Here is a 7,667-nt window from a genome sequence, read left to right as displayed (position 1 = left end):
CTACAAAAGTTCTGGAGTAATTTATGGCAAATGCTTATCCACATTCTCAACAGTCGTGTCTTGAAATGCTGAGATTTTTATTTTGTATTTTGTTAAGTGAATAAAATGCTGAAACAGCACACTGTCGCTTTGATTTTCTTTGCTTCTACTGACTTTTTTGTAGGAAAGGGCTCTCATTCTTTCCACTGTTATTAAGTTGTCATTCTTTTCTGAATTCTAAGTTCCAGTTTGATTTTAACTGCATGCATGATTTCATTGGTTTTAGTGTGGTTTCCTAAAAGGGTGTTTCCTGGAACTAATACCTGCACAGATACCAAAACACCTTACTCTGCTATTGTATGTAGGTGTTGTATTATCATCCTTAGTTCTTCATTCTTTTACTCTTCTCCCCCCACACTCACTGAAATTATTTAATAGATAGCATCAGTGAGAAGAAATTACCACTGAAAGATCAAAACAATCTAATATCAACTAATGAAAATATTCTTAGTTTCTATTTGTAAACTTATCAGTAAATAATTTTCTAATAAACGTGCAAGTTTGGAGTGTTGAAGGACATTTCTTGCATGGGTAGCAGGGACCTCTGGCTTTTAGGGAGGATTTTTTGGCTTTATAACTTAGCCCCATCACACTATGCAGGTTCATAAAGGACTTCGACAACTATTAACCATGTCAATCACTTGTTAATAAGTGACTGCTAAGATCCCTGGAGTATTGTATCTTCTACTCCTCAGATACCTCACATACTGTCTAATAACCTTATTTTACATTGCTTGTGTGCTAAATAATCTCCCACAGTAGAGTAAAAGCTTTTGGAAGACAATATATGTACTTTTTATCCATTTCCATTCTCCTATTGTAGTTCGCATAAGCTGCTATAGATTCTATCCTTACTAAACAACAACTGATTAGTTCCTATGCATAAATGTACTCCTGTGATGAGTACACCTTCTGAGGTTATCTGCTTTAACTGGAAATGCAGCAAAGATATTTAAATCATTTTTTGTGGATGTTTTGACATTGGATTTTATTTATATGTATTGTAGACACTGTCTTGCAACAGACTGTGAAGTTATCTTAAATGCTGCTTTGCTATACTTAATGCTATATATGAAAACTATAAATAACTAATTATATTTAAGCTATAATTAAAATGCTTAAATGGTTGTAATTAGCACAAAAAATAGCAAGCTGTCTGGGCACTGTGAAAACATTTTTTTTCAAGATTTTCCCCAAAAAAGCTAAAAGAAATGTGTTCTGAAACCACAGTTTAAAAGGTTAAAAGTGACTTAGCAAAAATATTTCTTCTTGTGATTTTTGATAAAGGATGAAATATACTTCTCATGAAGCACATGGAAATATAGTACCAGAAATAAGTAAGAGCTCTTAGAAATCAGGGAAACAGGTTGTGTTTGGGGGGAGGGGGAGTAGCTATAAAAGTATTTTATATTAGTCAAAGAAAAAGGGAGCAAAGATGCATGATGATTTGAAAAGCTAGAAAAGAAAGTAATTTGTTTTAGAAAAAGGAAAGTTAGGGATATATATTGGTATTTTCTTGCTAAAAAAAATAGAATAATACTTTATCAAGAACTTTAAAAATACTAGGTATGGAAATTTATGCCTATAATCCCAGTAATTTGAAAGTCTGAAGCAGCAGGATTGAAAGTTTGAACCCAGCCTGGACAACTTGGCAATATCACTGTCTCAGAAATAAAAGAGAAAAGAGGGGCTAGGGATATAGCTCAATGCAAAGGCCATGACTTCAATCCTAAATATTGAAAAAAGAAGTGCAGACTGGTGCAACCACTATGGAAATCAGTGTGGAGATACCTCAAAGAACTAGGGCTGGAAGTCCCATTTGACTCAGCTATTCCCCTGCTGGGTATTTTCCCAAAAGAATTAAAAGAATCATACCACAGAGATATATGTGTACCCATGTTTATTGTGGCACAGTTTATAATAGCTAAAGTTTGGAAGCAGCCCAAATGCCCAGCAACTGGAAACTGGATAAAGAAGATGTGGGGTTTTGTTATAAAATGGAGTACTACTTAGCCATAAAGAACAAGAAACTAGTCATTTATAGCTAAATGGATGCATATTGAAGCCATACTCTTAAGGGAAATAAATAAGACACACATATGTAAATACCAAATAGTTTCTCTAGTGTGAGAAACTGAGAGTGTAAATAAGGACTAAAAGGATTAATAACTAATAATTGATACTTTGAAATAGGAAAAGGTCCAAAGAGGTAGGGGTGGTGGGAGGAGATGGGGAAAGGAAAGAACGGAAAGGAAAAATTATGAGAAAAGAAAAAAAAATGGAAACAAAGTATGTAAATAGGGAAGGGTGGAGGGGTGAAGGGCGCACAGGTAATGGGGAAAAAATAAGAACCAAGATACATCATGTACAGGTACAAGCACCCAATGATAAATGTAAATGTATTGTATACCTAAAATGTACCAATAAAAGAATTTAAGCAAAAAAAGGAAAAAAGAAAAAAGAAAAAAAAAACTTGAAACTCGACAGTAATGTTTGATTTGTAACTTCAATTCTAAAAAACAAGATGATAAAATTTTAAGCAAATTAATGTTATTTAAGCTATTTATAGTAACAAAATACTCAAAACAATTCAGTATTTAGTGTAGTGGAAACATTAAAATGTATATTTTTGAAGATTCACATGAGAAAATACTTATGGAAATAATAACTGCTCAATTGCTTTGTCAGCAGCATATTAAGCATATTACTTGCATGATGTCACTTAGCCTTCAGGTTTCTACCCTAGATTTCTACCTTAGGAGGTGGAAATTATCACTCCACTTTTATAGATAAATTGTCACCAGAAGGGTTAGTCAGCTTACCCGAATTAGTAAATGCCCAAAGTGGAAAATTCTTTACTATAATTCACTACCTATTATTATGTATTGTTAAGTGAGGGGAAAAAACCACAGGTTATGAAATTATATATTCACTGTGGTCTTAACTATAACCATGTATTAAAATATACTGGAAAGAGGGCCGGGGATTTAGCTCAGTGGTTTCACCGCCTGCTGCGCAAGTGCAAGAACCCAAGTTCGATCCCCGGTACCTAAAAATATACATATATATATTTTTTTTATTTTTATATATATTATATATATATATAATATATATATAATATATATATATATATACTGGAAAGAAACATAACAACATCCAAACAGAGGAATTCCTAAATTGTAAGATGATTGGAAAATATGTTCTCTTTTGCACTTTTGTATAATTCCTAACATAAGCATATACAGTAGAACCCTGCACAATCTAGTTTTACTCTCCATGGTTCCAGTTACCAATGATCAACTGCAGTCTGAAATATTAGATGAAAAGTTTAGAAACAAACCATACATGAGTTTTAAATTACACACCACTCTGAATTACATTCTGAAATCTCATACTGCCACACTCCTTCCTGTTCAGGATGAGAATCAAGCCTTTGTTCAGCTTGTTAACACGTATATATTACCTACATAGTCATTGTTGAGTAGTCATCTCAGCGACCAGGTCAGCCGTGTGATGTCACAGTGTTGTGTTCAAATAGCTCTAATTTTACTTAATAGTAGCCACAAAAAACAAGAGTAGTGATAGTGGTGATTCAGATTTGCCAAGGAGAAGCTATAAACATCTTCCTTTATGTATCATCTCACATCATCACAAGAAATTGGGGGAGTATGGTACAAAGTATTTTGAGAGATCACATTCACATAATTTTTATTATAGTAGGTTATAATTATTCTATTTCATTAGTCATTGTTATTAATCAGTTTCTGGACCTCATGTATAAATTAAATTTTATCATGGTTATGTATAATACAAAAAAATAGTATATCCAGAATGCAGATTTACCCACCACTTGAGGCATCCACAAGGATCTTATAATGTATCTCCATGGATGAGAGCAACTACTGTATATCATACCTGGGTCAGGAACCACAGATGAAAGAGACGAATTAATCAGATGCTTCCCAGCATTTAATGGTATCATTGCTACTCTGGTCAACACTAACTCTTGTTTATGTAATTACTGGCTCCCTTTTACCCTCCTTCCCTACTTCTATTACCCTTTCTTCTTTCTTGGACAACTGTTCTAATATGTTTATGACTTGTCTTTTAGTTTTTGTTTGCTCTTCAAAAAACTAGCATTCCTTTGTGTGCATGGACTCTATTTTAAGAGATAGATGTTAGGTTACATATTTCATTCTGTTATTTCTTTTTCTTTGAGCACTATATATATATATATATATATATATATATATATATATATATATATATATTGCTGTTATCCTTCTCTGTCACTTATACACACCAATTTTAATTGTTGCCACAGGTAGCTGTGTAGCGAGCATCTTCATACACTACTAACACTGTACTACCATTTCAATGTTTGTCCTTTCCAAAAATCATTTTTAAATTTAAACGTACTTATAACAGTATTAAGAAGTGATCAAGCCCTGAGGGGTATACTCTCATTGGTGTGATTAACACCATCATCTCTCTGAACTTTAAGACCCCATTTGAATTGATTTCTTGGCCTTCTGTCTTCTACTATGTGATGCTGCAACAAGAAAGCCAACACCTTTATGTTGAATTTCTCAACCTCCAAAATTGTGATCCAATAAATTTCCATTTATTATAAATTATCAGTTGGTGGTATTCTATATAATAACACAAAAATGAAAATTAGCAAAAGAAGTAGAGTGTTGCTACACCAAATTTCTATAAATGTGGAGGCAGCTCTGAAACCAAAAAAAATAGATAGATGCTGGGAAAATTTGGAAGTATAACTTAAATGAGCCTCTCTTGCCATAAATAGAACATACAGGGAGATTCTAGTAAGGTTCCAAAGAAGAAAAGACTGTAGAGAAAGTCTGAAACTTCTTAGATTGGTTGCATGGTCTTGATCAGAAGGTTGGTAGAAATATGAACAGCAAAGGCTATTCTCATGAGCTCTCACTCACAGCCAGTCACCAGTATAGTTGATTTTTATGTCAAATCTTTCTCACAGCTGTCTACCCCATTAGTCTATTGTGACCATGTCTAAAATCATTCCTCCAGACTCACTCCAATGTATCATCACCTTTGTTACTGAAGTTGTGCGGGAATTTCCTGGGTGTGCTGGCGGGGAGGGGGGGTCTCTCTAGCCTTAGAGGTGAAGCCAGTTTTATTGTAGTTTCTACACCATAGCCTTTTTTTTTCATTATGCCAATCTGAACATATCACCCTAGAAATTTCACTCATTTCCCTTTGTGTAAGATAATCATGACAGTCTTTAATGTGGAGTCAAAGGCTCTGTTGCCTCTCCCCACCTGCACCTGCACCATGAAGGCCCTGCCCTCCACTTCTGCCATAGTAGTACTTTACATGCATACTCCTCCCTGTCTTTGAATGTGTTCTTCCCTCCACATCTAATATCTTTCATTTCTCTCTTCCTCTCAACTGCAACCATTCCTGTCCAATATAGTCCTGGAAACATTAGCCAGAGCAGTCATGGAAGAGAAAGAAATAAACGGGATATGTTTAGGAAAGGAAGAAGTCAAATTAACATTATTTGCATAAATAAAACAAATAAAAGATACAAAATAGGAAACAGGAATATTTTGGAAATAGGAAGGGAATCTAGAGATATAGGGAAGGGGATGGGAAAGGCAGGGGAAGGAAAGGAAAAGAATTAAGATGTGTTAAATACATGTACCTACTCCCTAAAATGAGTGTAAACATTATGTACTTCAAACATGTACTAATAAAAAATTTTAAAAAATAAAAAATTGAACATATCATGTATAATCCCATTTTTATTTTTGTATTTATATTTCTATAGATACATATACAGCAGACTAATATTTGAAATAATTTGTTTCCTCTCTTTTTATACTTTTTTATAAATTGTAAAATGAACAAGTCTTTTCAACAAGAAGTTATTTCTAAAACCAACTATAAATAATAATTAAACTGTTTACCTTAATATTATCAGTAGTATGATGTTAACATGATGGTGATATTATAGTTATTTTGGCAGTATAAATATCTTTCATAGAGCATTAGTTACCAAAACATTACAAAATTATCATTCTTCAATATTACTAAATACAAATATTAGTGATGTTTTATTAATCAAAGGTTTAGAAAGAAAGAAATGACAAGAAAAAGAAGAAGTGAAAAGCATAAATGAGGGCCTTGGGTTCACTTAAAACAGACATTATATATAAATATAAATTTTAATTAAATAGTAATTCAAAGGTCAGAATTCAATGGTGGAAAAAATTTCAGAAAATTAATTTTTACCACTGCAGAGCTTCTTAATATGTATGTTATTAGTTAACCTTGTAGAGTAAAAGCTACAGAAGTAAATTTTTTTTTTTTTTTTTTTTTTTTTTTTTTGGTATCGGGGATTGAACTCGGGTCCTTACACTTGCGCGGCAGGCAGTGAAACCACTGAGCTAAATCCTCGGCCCTACAGAAGTAAATTTTGGACCATGAAATTATGTAAGTTATTTCTGAATTTTATCCATATACCAAATGTTGATTGCAACAAATTACAACAGTTACCTCCTGCAGAACTTAATAGGATACCTGGCTTAGACCTTTAGAGCCAGGTGACAGAGCTCTAAGTTACATAGTATGTATAAATATGCTTTATGTTTTATTTATTTTGCTGGCCAGAAAATAGTATGACATCGTGATAGGTGATTCTCATCTAAAAGTATCTCAAAGCAGTAATTTTACTAAAATTATAATTTCTGACACATGTACTAATGTCCACACTCATATGGATATGTGTGCCATATAAACAGCTCTTATGCTGTTTGTAGAATTAAAATATTCACACTGTAATCATGTCTTGCTAATAATCCTAAATTGTTGCTGTAACAAATTACCATAAACTCAGTGACTTAAAAAGTACAAATTTAAATTTATTATTTTACATTTCTGAATATCAAAAATCTAGCACAGATCTTAATGAGATAAAATTAAGATATTACCAAGACTGCATTCATTTCTGGTAGCTCTAGGGGAACTCTCTTAGAATCCTCAATCTTAGAGGCCTCTTGCATTCCTTTGCTTGTGTTTCCCTCTTCATCTTCAAAGCCAGCAGAATCCACAAATTTCTGACTCTGAGTCTAAATCTTTTGACTCTCTTTTTCATTTATAAGAATGCTTGTCATTAAGAGTGAAGATACAAGCCAGGCATGGTATCATGCCTGAACTTCCCATCTACTAGACAGGCGGAGACATGATGACTTGAACCCGACTTTAAGGTCAGCCTGGATAATGTAGTAAGGCTGAGCTTTGTCTGTTGAAAAGAACTCACAATTGGGAAAGTGGAGGTAAACCTTGTTATCCTGAAGTCTCTAAAGACTTTATGGCATCAGTGGGCATACAGCTCGTCCTTATGGCAAAGGCAGCTGGATGGATGCTCTTTGAAGAGATTAAACATACCAATTTTAATAAATTTGTGGAAACTTAAAAAAAAAAAAAGAATGCTTGTTATCCAGAATATTTCCCTTATCATAAAGTCCTTAATTTCTCACATGTGAAAAATCTCTGTTGCTGCACAAGTTAATATATGTTGGATATTAAGACACAAATATGTTGGGGGAGGCCACAGTTTTATCTCCCGGCCCCTTCATTCA

This window comes from Heterocephalus glaber, unplaced genomic scaffold, assembly GCF_053883595.1.
Source record: "Heterocephalus glaber isolate CG9 unplaced genomic scaffold, H.glaber_assembly_v1.0 deba00001463, whole genome shotgun sequence".
NCBI lineage: Eukaryota > Metazoa > Chordata > Mammalia > Rodentia > Bathyergidae > Heterocephalus > Heterocephalus glaber.
Note: the sequence above shows the minus strand (reverse complement) of the source record.